Source organism: Entelurus aequoreus, linkage group LG27 (assembly GCF_033978785.1).
Source record: "Entelurus aequoreus isolate RoL-2023_Sb linkage group LG27, RoL_Eaeq_v1.1, whole genome shotgun sequence".
Taxonomy (NCBI): Eukaryota; Metazoa; Chordata; class Actinopteri; order Syngnathiformes; family Syngnathidae; genus Entelurus; species Entelurus aequoreus.
In genome coordinates, this window is record NC_084757.1 from 33,395,741 (window position 1) to 33,414,834 (window position 19,094).

The 19,094-nt window shown below is 32.1% G+C and overlaps 1 protein-coding gene across 1 annotated transcript in view; it reads left to right on the plus strand.

The window, feature by feature from the left end:
- Window positions 1–10,346: 10,346 nt before the first annotated feature.
- Window positions 10,347–19,094, plus strand: part of jade3 (jade family PHD finger 3) — a 42,028-nt gene continuing 33,280 nt past the window's right edge. Inside the window, exon 1 of the mRNA XM_062039306.1 lies at window positions 10,347–10,601. The gene's annotated coding sequence lies outside the window, so the exon portion shown is untranslated. The remainder of the gene's footprint in view (window positions 10,602–19,094) is intronic.

A 19,094-nucleotide genomic window follows, 5' to 3' on the forward strand; every position in this document is an offset into this window, starting at 1 on the left:
ATGTGTTATGATTCAATATATGACTCAATTTATGATATGATTCAATATGTGACTCAATGTATGATACGATTCAATATATGACTCAATATGTGATATGATTTAATATATGACCCAACTTATATGATTCAATATATGACTCAATTTATATGATTCAATATCTGACAATATGTGATATGATTCAATATGACTCAATTTATATGATTCAATATATGACTCAACATGTGATATCATTCAATATATGACTCAATTTATATGATTCAATATATGACTCAATATATGTGATTCAAATATGACTCAATATGTGGTATGATTCAATATATGACTCAATATGTGATATGATTCAATATATGACTCAATATGTGATATGATTCAATATCTGACTCAATTTATGATACGATTCAATATATGATTCAATATGTGGTATAATTCAATATATGACTCAATATGTGATATGATTCAATATATGACTCAATATGTGATATGATTCAATATCTGACTCAATTTATGATACGATTCAATATATGACTCAATATGTGATATGATTTAATATATGACTCAATTTATATGATTCAATATATGACTCAATTTATATGATTCAATATCTGACAATATGTGATATGATTCAATATATGACTCAATTTATGTGATTCAATATATGACTCAATTTATATGATTCAATATCTGACAATATGTTATATGATTCAATATATGACTCAATTTATGTGATTCAATATATGACTCAATTTATATGATTCAATATCTGACAATATGTGATATGATTCAATATATGACTCAATTTATGTGATTCAATATATGACTCAATATGTGATATGATTCAATATATGACTCAATTTATATGATTCAATATATGACTCAATTTATATGATTCAATATATGACTCAATTTATATGATTCAATATATGACTCAATATGTGATATGATTCAATATATGACTCAATTTGTATGATTCAATATATGACTCAATATGTGATATGATTCAATATATAAAACTCACAAAAGTTCTTTAAAAATATATTTTAGAAGCTTTTGGTGAAATCTAAGATGGTAAATATTGCGTAATATAGAAATAAGTCATGTATTTAACTCAACATACCACATTTTGGTCTAGAATATGTGAGTTACATCATGTAATATGTCACAAAAGTTCTTTAAAAGTATATTTGACACACTTTTGGTGAAATCCAAGATGGTAAAAATAACAAAATATGAAAATAACTTACATATTTAAGCCAGCAGACAACATTTTGGTTTGGATATTTGAGTTACATTGCATAAAAAGTCACAAAAGTTCTTTAAAAGTATATTTGACAATCATTTGGTGAAATCTAAGATGGTAAAATTAGCATAATATGACAATAACTGACATATTTAAAACAGCAGACAACATTTTGGTTTGGATATTTGAGTTACATTGCATAAAAAGTCACAAATGTCCTTTTAAAGTATATTTTAGAAGCTTTTGGTGAAATCTAAGACGGCAAATATAACCAAATATAAAAATGACCTACACAATCAACCCAACATATGACATTTTGGTTTAAAATATTTGAGTTACATCGCATAAAAAGTCACAAAAGTTCTTTAAAAGTATATTTGACACACTTCTGGTGAAATCTAAGATGGTAAAAATAACAAAATATGAAAATAACTTCCATATTTAAGCCAGCAGACAACATTTTGGTTTAGAATATTTGAGTTACATCGCATAAAAAGTCACAAAAGTTCTTTAAAAGTATATTTTAGAAGCTTTTGGTGAAATCTAAGCTGGTAAAATTAGCATAATATGACAATAACTTACACAATCAACCCAACATACCACATTTTGGTTGTGAATATTTGAGTTACACACATTTAATATGTTACAAAAGTTCTTTAAAAGTATATTTGACAATCATTTGGTGAAATCTAAGATGGCAAATATAACAAAACATGAAAATAACTTACATATTTAACCCAGCAGACAACATTTTGGTTTGGGATATTTCAGTTACATCGCATAAAAAGTCACAAAAGTTCTTTAAAAGTATATTTGACACACTTTTGGTGAAATCTAAGATGGTAAAAATAACATGACATAACAATAACTTACATATTTAACCCAGCAGACAACATTTTGGTTTAGAATATTTGAGTTACATCACATAAAAAGTCACAAAAGTTCTTTAAAAGTATATTTTAGAAGCTTTTGGTGAAATCTAAGCTGGTAAAATTAGCATAATATAACAATAACTTACACAATCAACCCAACATACGACATTTTGGTTGGGAATATTTTAGTTACAACATTTAATATGTTACAAAAGTTCTTTAAAAGTATATTTGACAATCATTTGGTGAAATCTAAGATGGCAAATATAACAAAACATGAAAATAACTTGCATATTTAACCCAGCAGACAACATTTTGGTTTGGGATATTTCAGTTACATCGCATAAAAAGTCACAAAAGTTCTTTAAAAGTATATTTTAGAAGCTTTTGGTGACATTTGAGACAGTAAATATTGCGTAATATAGAAATAACTCATTTTTTCAACCCAACATACCACATTTTGGTTTGGGATATTTGAGTTAGAACATGTAATATGTCACAAAAGTTCTTTAAAAGTATATTTGACACACTTTTGGTGAAATCTAAGATGGTAAAAATAACATGACATAACAATAACTTACATATTTAACCCAGCAGACAACATTTTGGTTTAGAATATTTGAGTTACATCACATAAAAAGTCACAAAAGTTCTTTAAAAGTATATTTTAGAAGCTTTTGGTGAAATCTAAGCTGGTAAAATTAGCATAATATAACAATAACTTACACAATCAACCCAACATACGACATTTTGGTTGGGAATATTTTAGTTACAACATTTAATATGTTACAAAAGTTCTTTAAAAGTATATTTGACAATCATTTGGTGAAATCTAAGATGGCAAATATAACAAAACATGAAAATAACTTGCATATTTAACCCAGCAGACAACATTTTGGTTTGGGATATTTCAGTTACATCGCATAAAAAGTCACAAAAGTTCTTTAAAAGTATATTTTAGAAGCTTTTGGTGACATTTGAGACAGTAAATATTGCGTAATATAGAAATAACTCATTTTTTCAACCCAACATACCACATTTTGGTTTGGGATATTTGAGTTAGAACATGTAATATGTCACAAAAGTTCTTTAAAAGTATATTTGACACACTTTTGGTGAAATCTAAGATGGTAAAAATAACCAAAAATGAAAATAACTTCCATATTTAAGCCAGCAGACGACATTTTGGTGTAGAATCTAGAAATGAAATGTCACGTGACAGCTGTCCAATCAGGTGACTTCTTAAGGTAACGACGTTCCCGGGTCACATGACCAGATTGGCGGTGTAGGCTGACGGCATCAAAATGTCCGAGCATCAATTCCACTTGTGCCCGTGGGTCACTCTGTCAAAGCTCAGCCTGAGAAGACGACCGATGGAGAAAACTTTGTACAAGAGGGCCAAACATGACTGAGGCACCTTTGCTGTTTGTTCTAGAAACACAATCCCAGACGTCATGTGATCAGACTTTTTTCTATTGTTGAATGTTTTTGTATAGCGCCACCTATTGATGTGCAATTTGTAGTAAAAGTTTACTGTTTTTTGTCCTTTCTTGTGTGTTATGTAGGACTAAATACGCGCGTGAACGTTGGTGACGCACGCGGCCTGAAAAACCGGGGCTTTTAGCTCGGTAGCTGGCACGCTTGTCTCTCACCCAGGTCGGAGGCCCGGGCGGAATAAATGCTAAAATGTCGTCCTTCAGACTCTGGGCAAATGAGGTGAGGTTAAAAAGAACGATACGAGACGGACGGGCGATGATAAGTGGCGAAGGAACATAGGATGTGGGCGGGGCTTGGAGCCAAACTTGGATCTCTCGGCTCGCCACAAAATTTTAAACATTAAACTTGAATAATTCCAATTGTGATCATAATTAGTACAAAAGATGACACCACTATAAATAGTTCCATGTGTCTAGTAGACAATTGTTATAAGTACACCTCTGCATAACATTGTATTCTTCCTAAAGGAAAACATATATACAGTAAGGGACAAGCGGTAGAAAATGGATGGATGGATATATCAACTTACAACAAATAACTATTAGCTTTGGGGGTTTTTTGTCCATCACAGAAAAGATTTAAAATGCATTAATTTGCCTGAAATTTAAATGTTTTTGTTGAAACTAAACACTTTTTGACCGACTTGAACCGTTTGATACATAAAGTTTATTTTATTTAATTTTTCAGTATCAGGGACAGAACCTATTTTATTGCTTTCGATTGTGATTTTTATTCAAGTGCTAAATGTTCCTATATTTTATTTCTATTTGTTTGTTTTATTTAACTTTGATGTTTAAAAGTTTCAGTTACAATATTAAAAAAATATAGGAGAAATACGAGTGTATTGCATTTATTATTATTATTATTATGAGTTATTACATCAGTGGTTCATTGGTTTCAAAATTATGTTGACAATAATATTGATTATCTGCAATAATTTGTAGGTCGATATATCGTGCATCAAAATGCGTTATTGTCATTATTATTATTAATATTGTCATTATTATTACTAATGTCATTATTATTACTAATATTGTCATTATTATTACTAAAATTGTAATATTACTAATATTGTCATTATTATTACTAATATTGTCATTATTATTACTAAAATGGTAATATTACTAATATTGTCATTATTATTACTAATATTGTCATTATTATTACTAAAATGGTAATATTACTAATATTGTCATTATTATTACTAATATTGTCATTATTATTACTAAAATGGTAATATTACTAATATTGTCATTATTATTACTAACATTGTCATTATTATAATTAATATTGTCATTATAATTACTAATAGTCATTATGATTAATATTATCTTTATTATGAATAATATTGTCATTATTATTAATAGTGATTATTATTACTGATATTTACTAATATTGTCATTATTATTACTAATATTGACTAATATTGTCATTATTATTACTAATGTCATTATTATTACTAATATTGTCATTATTACTAAAATTTTAATATTACTAATATTGCCATTATTATTACTAATGTCATTATTATAATTAATATTGTCATAATTACTAATATTGTCATTATTATAATTAATATTGTCATTATAATTACTAATAGTTATTATGATTAATATTATCTTTATTATGAATAATATTGTCACAATTACTAATAGTCATTATGATTAATATTGTCATTATTACTAACAGTGTCATTATTACTAATAGTGATTATTATTACTGATATTGACTAATATTGTCATTATTATAACTAATATTGTCATTATTACTAATATTGTCATTATGATTATCATTGTCATTATTATTACTAACAGTGTCATTATTATGACTAATAGTCATTATTATTACTAATATTGACTAATATTGTCATTATTATTACTAATATTGTCATTATTATGATTAATATTGTCATTATTATTACTGACAGGGTCATTATTACTAATATTGTCATTATGATTATTATTGTCATTATTATTACTAACAGTGTCATTATTATGACTAATAGTCATTATTATTACTAATATTGAGTAATATTGTCATTATTATTACTAATATTGACTAATATTGTCATTATTATGATTAACATTGTCATTATTATTACTAATATTGACTAATATTGTCATTATTATTACTAATATTGTCATTATTATGATTATTATTGTCATTATTATTACTAACAGTGTCATTATTATGACTAATAGTCATTATTATGACTAATATTGACTAATATTGTCATTATTATTACTAATATTGACTAATATGGTCATTATTATGATTAATATTGTCATTATTATTACTAATATTGACTAATATTGTCATTATTATTACTAATATTGTCATTATTATGATTAATATTGTTATTATTATTACTAACAGGGTCATTTTTATGACTGATAGGCATTATTATTACTAATTTCATTGTTATGACTAATTTGTCATCATTACTAATATTGTCATTATTATTACTAACAGGGTCATTATTACTAATATTGTCATTATTATTACTAATATTGACTAATATTGTCATTATTATGATTAATATTGTCATTATTATTACTAATATTGACTAATATTGACATTATTATTACTAATATTGTCATTATTATGATTATTATTGTCATTATTATTACTAACAGTGTCATTATTATGACTAATAGTCATTATTATGACTAATATTGACTAATATTGTCATTATTATTACTAATATTGACTAATGTCATTATTATGATTAATATTGTCATTATTATTACTAATATTGACTAATATTGTCATTATTATTACTAATTTTGTCATTATTATGATTGATATTGTCATTATTATTACTTACAGTGTCATTATTATGACTGATAGGCATTATTATTACTAATGTCATTGTTATGACTAATTTGTCATCATTACTAATATTGTCATTATTATTACTAACAGGGTCATTATTACTAATATTGTCATTATCTGCTATAGTTTGTAGGTCGATATATCGTGCATCAAAGTGTGTTATTGTCATTACTAATATGGTCATTATTACTAATATTGTCATTATTAATACTAGTATTGTCATTATTATTACTAATATTGTCATTATTAATACTAACATTGTCATTATTAATACTAATATTGTCATTATTAATACTAATATTGTTATTATTACTAATATTGTCATTATACTAGTATTGTCATTATTATTACTAATATTGTCATTATTAATACTAATATTGTCATTGTTATTACTAATATTGTCATTATTAATTCTAATATTATCATTATAATGACTAATATTGTCATTATGTGTCTGGACAATTGTTATAAGTACACCTGTGGATAAGATTGTATTCTTCCAAAAGGAAAAAATATATATTAAGTTACTTACAACAAAGAATTACTTTATTAGTTTTGTTTTTTTTTGCTCTGTAACAGAAAAGATTTAAAATGCATCAAATTGCCAGAAATGTAAATGTTTTTTTTTTATTTGAACACTTTTTGACCGACTTGAACCGTTTGATACTGAAAAATAAAATGAAATAATCTCAATAAACAATACATGAATACTGATCAGGAACATTATTTATAAATAATATATAACACACGTTCGCCTACAAAACAAAAATGAATAAAACTATTTATACCGGGTTTGTTTTGTTTGTTTTTTTTTATCAAAGAAGTCAGGATTAATGGCTTCATTGAGCACGTTTTGGAGTATCAAGTTGCAACTACCGGCTGAATGTGAACGTATTTTACTTTAATGTTAGCATGATAAAGTTTGCATGCTAAAGTTAGCATGCCAACAGGTAACCAGTGTCACATATGACGTTATAAGACTCTAGGGTAAACGGTTGCAAAATTAGCTCAAAAAAGGTAGCACTTTAATGTTAGCATGCTAAAGTTTGCATGCTAAAGGTAGCATGTTCATATTAGTATTCTAGCATGCTAACATTAGCATGCCAACAGGTAACCAGTGTCACATATGACGTTATAAGACTCTAGGGTAAACGGTTGCAAAATTAGTTCAAAAAGGTAGCACTTTAATGTTAGCATGCTAATTTTTGCATGCTATACTTGGTATGTGACACATGCTAACTGATAGCATGCTACCATTAGCTTGCTAGCATGCTATCAGTTAGCATGTGTCACATACCAAGTTATATGGTGGAGAGAAATAAACGTAAAGTTAGCTAAAAAGTTGCATGTTCATATTAGTATGCTACCATGCTAACATTAGCAAAACTAGCTCAAAAAGTTAGCCTGTTAATTTTAGCATGCTAGCAAGTTAATGGTAGCATGCTATTAGTTAGCATGTGTCACATACCAAGTTATATGGTGTAGAGAAATAAACGTAAAGTTAGCTAAAAAGGTAGCATGTTCATATTAGTATGCTAGCATGCTAAAGTTAGCATTCTAACAGGCAACCAGTGTCACATATGACGTTATAAGACTGTAGGGTAAACGGTTGCAAAATTAGCTCAAAAAAGGTAGCACTTTAATGTTAGCATGCTAAAGTTTCTATGCTGAAGGTAGCATGTTCATATTAGTATGCTACCATGCTAACATTAGCAAAACTAGCTCAAAAAGTTAGCGTGTTAATTTTAGCATGCTAGCAAGTTAATGGTAGCATGCTATCAGTTGCATGTGTCACATACCAAGTTATATGATGTAGAGAAATAAACGTAAAGTTAGCTAAAAAGGTAGCATGTTCATATTAGTATGCTGTCATGCTAACATTAGTATGCCAACAGGTAACAAGTGTCACATATGAAGTTATATGACTCTAGGGTAAACGGTTGCAAAATTAGCACCAAAAGGTAGCACTTTAATGTTAGCATGCTAACATTTGCATGCTAACAGTTTACAAGTGTCACGTACAAGTTATAAGACTCTAGGGTAAACGGTTGCAAAATTAGCTCAAAAAGGTAGCACTTTAATGTTAGCATGCTAACGTTTGCATGCTAAAGGTAGCATGTTCATATTAGTATGCTAGCATGCTAACATTAGCATGGTAACAGGTAACAAGTGTCACATATGACGTTATAAGACTAGGGTAAACGGTTGCAAAATTAGCTAAAAAAAGGTAGCACTTTAATGTTAGCATGCTAACTTTTGCATGCTAAAGGTAGCATGTTCATATTAGTATGCTAGCATGCTAACATTAGCATGCCAACAGGCAACAAGTGTCACATATGACGTTATAAGACTCGAGGGTAAACGGTTGCAAAAGTAGCTCAAAAAGGTAGCACTTTCATGTTATCATGCTAAAGTTTGCATGCTAAAGGTAGCATGTTCATATTAGTATGCCAACAGGTAACAAGTGTCACATATGACGTTATAAGACTCTAGGGTAAACGGTTGCAAAATTAGCTCAAAAAGTTAGCACTTTCATGTTAGCATGCTAACGTTTGCATGCTAAAGGTAGCATTTTCATATTAGTATGCTAGCATGCTAACATTAGCATGCCAACAGGTAACAAGTGTCGCATATGACGTTATAAGACTAGGGTAAACGGTTGCAAAATTAGCTCAAAAAAGGTAGCACTTTAATGTTAGCATGCTAACTTTTGCATGCTAAAGGTAGCATGTTCATATTAGTATGCTAGCATGCTAACATTAGCATGCCAACAGGCAACAAGTGTCACATATGACGTTATAAGACTCGAGGGTAAACGGTTGCAAAAGTAGCTAAAAAAGGTAGCACTTTCATGTTATCATGCTAAAGTTTGCATGCTAAAGGTAGCATGTTCATATTAGTATGCCAACAGGTAACAAGTGTCACATATGACGTTATAAGACTCTAGGGTAAACGGTTGCAAAATTAGCTCAAAAAGTTAGCACTTTCATGTTAGCATGCTAACGTTTGCATGCTAAAGGTAGCATGTTCATATTAGTATGCTAGCATGCTAACATTAGCATGCCAACAGGTAACAAGTGTCACATATGACGTTATAAGACTCTAGGGTAAACGGTTGCAAAATTAGCTCAAAAAAGGTAGCACTTTAATGTTAGCATGCTAACTTTTGCATGCTAAAGGTAGCATGTTCATATTAGTATGCTAGCATGCTAACATTAGCATGCCAACAGGCAACAAGTGTCACATATGACGTTATAAGACTCGAGGGTAAACGGTTGCAAAAGTAGCTAAAAAAGGTACCACTTTCATGTTATCATGCTAAAGTTTGCATGCTAAAGGTAGCATGTTCATATTAGTATGCCAACCGGTAACAAGTGTCACATATGACGTTATAAGACTCTAGGGTAAACGGTTGCAAAATTAGCTCAAAAAGTTAGCACTTTCATGTTAGCATGCTAACGTTTGCATGCTAAAGGTAGCATGTTCATATTAGCATGCTAGCATGCTAACATTAGCATGCCAACAGGTAACAAGTGTCACATATGACGTTATAAGACTCTAGGGTAAACGGTTGCAAAATTAGCTCAAAAAAGGTAGCACTTTAATGTTAGCATGCTAGCATGAACATGTTTTATATATTTTTTTTGTTGTTTTTAATCAGTCATTGGTGGAGCTAAGGATAATATTTGAATATTGTTTTTTAATATTGTTGTGCAGCACTTTGGAAACATTGTTGTTGTTTAAATGTGCTATACGAATAAAGTGGATGACCCCCAAAAAAGGGACAAGCGGTAGAAAATGGATGGATACAGTTAGCATGTTACAAATACCAAGTCATATGACTGTAAAGTGTAGTTAACGAGTCAGTGGCTGACGTCATTTGCAACACGCCGGCGTTAAAATCGAACGCACCCACGCTGGCTGGCCGCGAACCCGGCGGTGTTTAGGACCCGGCGGCACACACGGTACAATAGCGCTCTTGTGCCGTGTTGGTAGGCCGACGGGAACCAGGAGCAGTCCACTGTGGCGGGACACAAAAACCCACAATTTAATCCAACTGGCAGTTTTTAACTACGAGTGTTTGTTTGCGTGTACTCTTTGTGCTCGCTGCCGGCCGCCGTGCGTGGACTGAGGCGGACAGAGCGCAGCTGGACGTGAAGGTAAAATGGTGGCACCGTGAACAATATGCCCGTGTGTGTGTTTCCGTGTCCCGTCCCGGGGTCTTGTAGCGACCATCCGCGGGGCGGCGGAGCTTTAAGTAGACTAAACACCGCGCCGGACGCATCCTTAACGTGACTCGGGGCTTTAATGGCCGTGGACTTTTTGTCTTCTCTTTAAAGGCACACTAGGAAGTGACATGTTGCCGCGGCGGTGGCGCCATGTTTGATTTTAGGCCTCTCGGCTCCCGCGTGGATTTGGCGCCAAGTCTCTTTTTTTAAGGACCGTTTGTGGTTCCACGCTTTTAATTTTGACAAGCCGTCGTTTCGTGGTGGAAATGTCGACGTCGCAGCCGAGGTGCGCGCACGGCGAATACGTCAATTACAGAAACCGCGGCTCGCTCTTTGCTGTATTTATATTTTAGCATATGGCTGTGACGTCACATCCGGGTACTTTCAGCCCGTAGGACCGCCCCCTTTGTTGTATATTCTTATATTGACATTATATAAACAAACCAATCATCCTGGACAATATTCATGACAAATGTGTGCTATTTGGATTTACACTGTATGAAAAAAATGTTTCCTTTGCAACCTCATTATATTATTGGCTAAGTTTTTATATTCATAAATGTAAGTTTCTCAATACCCGACCTGCTTTTTGTGTCTTTTAAAAAAGACTTATAACTATATGTTAGGACACTCTAAACCTTTAACAACCAAAAAGCTGTGAAAACGATGATGCTGTGTTCCAAATTTAAAATATTTACTGAAATTGTGTGAGCCTATGGCTTTGCACTTATATATATATATATATATATATATATATATATATATATATATATATATATATATATATATATATATATATATATATATATATATATATATATATATATATATATATATATATATATATATTAGGGCTGCAACAACTAATCGATTATAAAAATAGTTGGCGATTAATTTAGTCATCGATTCGTTGGATCTATTGCAGAGGCCATTTTTATTTATTTATTTTATTTTTTTAATATTTTTTTATAAACCTTTATTTATAAACTGCAGCATGTACAAACCGCTGAGAAACAATAATCAAAATAAGTATGGTGCCAGTATGCTGGTTTCTTTTCAATAAATGGGTTATACTTGTAATAAAATACTGGAAATGATAGAAATGTAGTTTGTCTCTTTTATCCGATTATTAATCGAAGTAATAATCGACAGATTAATCGTTATTTGCAGCCCTAATATATATATATTTTTTGCATTCTATTTTAGTTACTTTGAGTTTACAACCCCCTGGCGCTGTTTTGTACTGTTTTTGTACTTATTTTGATGAAGTTATAGTAGAGCGGCCGTGCCAGCAACTTGAGGGTTCTAGGTTCGATTCCCGCTTCCACCATCCTAGTTACTGCCGTTGTGTCCTTGGGCAAGACACTTTACCCACCTGCTCCCAGTGCCACCCACACTGGTTTAAATTAGGGCTACAACTAATTTGATAATCGATTAATCTGTCGATTATTACTTCGATTAATCGATTAATAATCGGATAAAAGAGACAAACTACATTTCTATCCTTTCCAATATTTTATTGAAAAAAAACCAGCATACTGGCACCATACTTATTTTGATTATTGTTTCTCAGCTGTTTGTAAATGTTGCAGTTTATAAATAAAGGTTTATATAAAAAAAGAAAGAAAAAAAAAAGAAAGTAGCCTCTGCGCATAGCATAGATCCAACGAATCGATGATTAAATTAATAGCCAACTATTTTTATAATTGATTAGTTGTTGCGGCCCTAATATATATATATATATATATATATATATATATATATATATATATATATATATATATATATATATATATATATATATATATATATATATATATATATATATATTGCATTCTATTTTAGTTACTTTGAGTTTACAACCCCCTGGTGCTGTTTTGTACTGTTTTTGTACTTATTTTGATTAAGTTATAGCATAGCTCGGTCAGTAGAGCGGCCGTGCCAGCAACTTGATGGTTCCAGGTTCGATTCCCGCTTCCACCATCCTAGTTACTGCCGTTGTGTCCTAGGGCAAGACACTTTACCCACCTGCTCCCAGTGCCACCCACACTGGTTTAAATGTAACTTAGATATTGCGTTTCACTGTGTAAAGCGCTTTGAGTCACTAGAGAAAAGTGCTATATAAATATAATTCACGTCACTTCACAAATTATTTCTCAACTGTTTGTAAATGTTGCAATTTATAAATAAAGGTTTATAAAATTAAATAAATAAACAAACCAATGCACTTCCGGTACATATCAATACTACAGAATATCACTAAATTGAGCATCTTTCTACTAACAAAACATGCTTGATAATGATTTAGTTTTGTTTTTAGTTAGTTAGTTTAGTCTTTATTTGAAGGGACAATGCACAGAAACATTAAGCTCAAAGACAGATATGTTCTGTACCAGATTATAGCTCATTTCCATCTGCAGTCCCTGGCTACCTAAATTAAAGGGATACAAAAATGATGACAATAAAATAATACTATAGCATGTGATCAAATTAAGAAAAGTCATAAAATGCCCTTTCATTGACACATACTTAATATACAATATGTCAATACCTTAAGTGTATTGACAAGGAGATCACTATTTTAGACATTTTCCTCGCCTCTAAAACTTTGTGGTACAGAAAAAGGAAACTATATATAAAAAATAATGCATAAGAATTTTATGATTGACTCATTTTCATTGTGGGCCACATAGCACAATATAAGAATAAAAAACGATGAGGATTTTCCTCATGCCGCTGTTACACAATAGCCTGTAAATTTTAATGTATATTTTCTTACGTACTCCTAAACAAATGTTGTGGACTCAGTTGCCAGAATTTTACCGTAAAATGTACATATTTTTACAGCATATTTTGGTACTATAAATAGAAAAACGGGGCCCCAGTTTTTTTTTTACTTAAGAAATTACTGAGCTTCCTGTTTTTTTATTTTTATAACAGTGTTCAATTTTAGTGATAAAATCACCAGTCAAGCAGGTATTTAAGTATTTTTGTTTGAATGGAATGGAACTTTATTGTCAGTGTTCTTAAAAGTACAACATCATTACATTTTCAGTACAAAAAAATGTTTGGAATATATGTTAGTTTGATAATCTGTTGTAATTATATTTGATTATATAATATTAGAGTTTAAACGATAAGCAGCCGCATACGTATATCTTTTTCTGAAAATAAGGGAGATAAATAGAAAGATAAAGTTCTTTGACACATTATTTCCAAAAGGATGTGGCGGGCCAGATTTTTGCCTTGAAAGTGACATCTGTGGTCTATATCCGTGTTTCTTAACCATTTCTAGACCTTGAGCACCCACTAGAGCAGTGTTTTTCAGCCACTGTGCCAGTCTGGTGTGCCGTGGGAGATTATCTAATTTCACCTATTTGGGTTAAAAATATTTTTTGCAAACCAGTAATTATAGTCTGCAAATGATGTGTTGTTGTTGAGTGTCGGTGCTGTCTAGAGCTCGGCAGAGTAACCGTGTAATAATACCATATCAGTAGGTGGCAGCAGGTAGCTAAATGCTTTGTAGATGTCGGAAACAGCGGGAGGCAGCGTGCAGGTAAAAATGTATCTAATGTTTAAACCAAAAATAAACAAAAGGTGAGTGCCCCTAAGAAAAGGCATTGAAGCTTATTGAAGGCTGTGCAGAACGAAACTAAAAGTGAACTGGCTACTAAGTAAACAAAAATAGAATGCTGGAGGACAGCAAAGACTTACTGTGGAGCAAAGACGGCGTCCACAATGTACATCCGAACATGACATGACAACCAACAATGTCTCCACAAAGAAGGATGAAAACAACTGAAATATTCTTGGATTGCTTAAACAAAGTAGATGCGGGGAAATATCGCTCAAAGGAAAACATGAAACTGCTACAGGAAAATACCAAAAAAAGAGAAAAAGCCACCAAAATAGGAGCGCAAGACAAGAACTAAAACACTACACACAGGAAAACAGCAAAAAAATCCAAATAAGTCAGGGCGTGATGTGACAGGTGGTGACAGTACACCTACTTTGAGACAAGAGCTATAGTGATGCATGCTTGGTTATGCTTTAAAGTCATATCCAACAATTGCGACGACTTTTTACTGTCCACTGAGTTTAGTTTTTTAATGATTTCTGCTGGTGGTGTGCCTCCGCATTTTTTCAACGCAAAAAATGTGCCTTGGCTCACAAAAGATTGAAAAACACTGAAGAAATCTGCTTCTCAGCTGTGGTCCTCGATTGTAATACACTTTTCCACCACTTGTGGCAGTAATGACGATCTCAAACAAACAGAAGAAGTCTGGAGCTAAAGTCATAGAGAAGTTTCTCCAGCGCATTTTCGCGACCATAGGGCGCACCGTAATAAAAGGCGCCGTGTCAGTTACGGGTGCTATTTTCTGTATTCAACGCATAAATAATGCGCAGCGTATTTTTTGGGTTAACGTATGTTTAACCAGTGTTTCCCACACATTCATTTATTTGTGGCGGCCCGCCACGAAAGAATTAAGGCCGCCACAAATATAAAAATAACTTTTATTTTTATTTTTTGTCCAGCTTCTCAGGCAAATCATATAGTTGACGTAGATGCCCATATCGGCTGTTCAGATTTACTTTAGAAAAGAGAAGTGTAGGATCAAGATTTTTGGAGCTCTTTGTTCAGTGGATCAGATGTTTGATGAAGCTCTGTGTCTATCTACCACCACTACTGTTTTCTGTTTATTTGTTACTGACTGTGGCAGGACACCTCTGCCTCTGTTTCACTTTATGTTGCTGGTAAATAATATGGTTGTAGTAGTAGGCTAAAGTTAAATTATTTAGTATGCACTAATTAAAGGGGCAGAGCTTTAAGAGACATTTTAGCTTTTATATTTTTATAAGATATATTTTTTGTAAGAACCACAATTAATAAATATATTTCAGTGAATAACTTATTGTTCAAATCTGTATATAAATATGTACATAAAGTGTTGTAATTATATTATAAAATGGATGGATGGATGGACGTTTAAAACAAAACTGTTATTATTAATTAGTAAGTATACATTTTTTGAGCCTTTTTAGAGAAAATCATATCATTGTAGTCAATTATGCAAATTACTCGATGATGTCATGGTGACCACACCCATAGCCACGCCCCCACCGCCACAGGTATCTTGGCAGTTTATGGGAAACACTGTTAACCATGCCTGCGCCCAAAAATACGCTGCGCCTTATTTATGCGTCAAATACAGAAAATAGCACCCGTAACTGACACGGCGCCTTTTAATACAGTGCGCCCTATGGTCGCGAAAATACGGTATAGTGGCTTTGATAACGGGAACCGGTTCTCAAAAAGGGATTCGAATCCATGGAATCGGTTCTTTTCTTATCGAAGCATCGGGAGAACCGGTTTTCCAACATCATCCCTAGCCACCTGATTGGCTGATAGCGTGAGTGCCTTTGTTCATGCAACCAACCTTGTTTCTAAAAATGTGTCTTTTTTCCCCTCACAAAAAAGGAGAAAATTATCAGAACTTGAGATGTCCGATAATGGCTTTTTTGCCGATATTCCGATATTGTCCAACTCTTAATTACAGATTCCGGTATCGGTTCCGATATATACAGTCGTGGAAGTAACACATTATTATGCCTAATTTTGTTGTGATGCCCCGCTAGATGCATTAAACAATGTAACAAGGTTTTCCAAAGGGGGTGTATATATTTTAAAGTATTTCTTATATATATATATATTTAATTCATTAATTAGGGGTGTAACGGTACGTGTATTTGTATTGAACCGTTTCGGTACGGGGGTTTCGGTTCCGTGCAGAGGTGTACCGAACGAGTTTCCACACGGACATATTAAGTAGCGTACCGCATGTTGTGTAAACAATACTCAAAATGCCGGACATTTGAGGCATTTAAGAAACTCCGCCCGGACAGCCCCGCAAAAGAGGACATGTCCGGTGAAAAGAGTACGTATGGTCAGTCTATCCTAGCCCGGTCGCTGCTAGGCATTTTGAGTTAGGGTTGCGTGTATTAACAATGTACGTTCAGGGCTAGGAAGGGGTTAAAAACAAAACAAATTGTGGGCGCAGCAGCATTGGTGAGGGAGGGGCAGAGACAGAGAGAGACAGAGAGAGTTATGATAAACGCGCATGCGTCGCCAGGCTCTGCTTTTTATCCATAGATTTATCACATTTAATTTTTTATTATCTATACCAGGTGTGGCAAAAGTGTGCCCCGGAGGCCATTTGCGGCCCACAGCTAATGTTTTAAAGGCCCACGGCACATTCTAAAAATACTATTAAAATAAACAAAAATATTAACAAAAGTGAAATAAAAAAGCTTAAAGGTTAAATGTAATTTAGAAAAAGTTGCAATGTTGACTAATAAAACAAAGCTGTTTTTTTTTTGTTTTTTTCAAACTCATTGCTCAAAACATAATATTGAATCAAAATCAATGTTGTTATGAATTATTGACCTATCCAAGGTTCCCATTACTTCACATCAAATATTTTTGATGGAAGATTTTGCAAATTTGGTAAATAAATAACTAGGGATGTCTGATAATGGCTTTTTGCCGATTTCCGATATTGACCAAACCCTTAATTACCGATACCGATATCAACCGATACCAATATATACCGTCGTGGAATTAACACATTATTATGCCTAATTTGGACAACCAGGAATGGTGAAGATAAGGTCCTTTTTAAAAAATAAATTAAAATAAAATAAGATAAATAAATTAAAAGCATTTTCTTGAATAAAAAAGAAAGTAAAACAATATAAAAACAGTTACATAAAAACTAGTAATTAATGAAAATGAGTAAAATTAACTGTTAAAGGTTAGTACTATTAGTGGACCAGCAGCACGCACAATCATGTGTGCTTACGGACTGTATCCCTTGCAGACTGTATCCCTTGCAGACTGTATTGATATATATATATATATATATATATATATATATATATATATATATATATATATATATATATATAACCACAATATTAATAACAGAAAGAAACAACCCTTTTGTGTGAATGGGGGAAAGGAGGTTTTTTTTGGGTTGGTGCACTAATTGTAAGTGTATCTTGTGTTTTTTATGTTGATTTAATAAAATTAAAATAAAAAAACCGATACCGATAATTTAAAAAACGATACCGATAATTTCCGATATTACATTGTAAAGCATTTATCGGCCGATAATATCGGCAGGCCGATATTATCGGACATCACTATAAATAACCAAAAAATTTATATTTTGTTGTTTTCTTACTGTACCGAAAATGAACCGAACCGTGACCTCTAAACTGAAGTTGTTGTCCGGGTGGAAATCGGGAGGAATTCGGGAGAATGGTTGCCCCATGAGATTTTTGGGAGGGGCACTGAAATTCGGGAGTTTCCCGTGAAACTCGATTCGAGAAGAGATTCGATAAGGAATCGGTTCGATAAGAGGATTCGATAATGACATCGATAATTTCTTAACGAACATCATCCCTAGGTGGCCAAAAACTTTTGGCAATATACTGTAGGTAGCAATACAACGATTGTCCTATCAATGGGGTTGGTGTTGGAATTTTTCAAAACAGTTGAAAAATTTTGACGTAGTGACAATTTGAATTTAAATTGGTATTCCGGGAAAACTGGGAATTTGTACGAAAATGAAAAATGGTAGTTTTGTTGTCCCGATTTAAGAAGAATGTTTTGAAGGTGTAATGGTCAAAAACAGTTGAAAAATGTGGACTGCGAACATTTTCCAGGAAGAGGTGAAAAAAGGGCTTTGGAAAACAATTCCTGGAAAAAAAAATTTTAATTTGGAAAACAGTAGTTTGATTGTCTTATGTGAGTGGAGTGTGTGGATGGTGGAACAGTCACATCGGTGGGAATTGTGCAAGTTCGAAGAATGGTCCATTTATTTTCAGTGGAAACATTTCCCCGAAAACCGGGGATTCTGGGTAATCTAGGATGGTTTTTTTTATGTTCTTGGGGCGTTCTTGATTCCTGGTCGAGACAAACGTTTTAATACTCGGAACAGTTCTGATAGTATTGCGGCATAATAATAATAGATGATGTTTTGGTGTAGAATCTGCTGTGTGTGAATGATTGGACATTCACACAATAACGATATTAAAAATAATAAATAGATGTTTTGGTGTAGAATATTATGTCTGTGAATGATTGGACATTCACACAATAAAAATAATAAATAGATGTTTTGGTGTAGAATATTATGTCTGTGAATGATTGGACATTCACACAATAATAATAAAAATAATAAATACATGTTTTGGTGTAGAATATTATGTCTGTGAATGATTGGACATTCACATAATAATAATACATACATCATATTTTGGTGTAGAACATTATGTCTGTGAATGATTGGACATTAACACAATAATAATAAATATATGATGTTTTGGTGTAGAATATTATGTCTGTGAATGATTGGACAT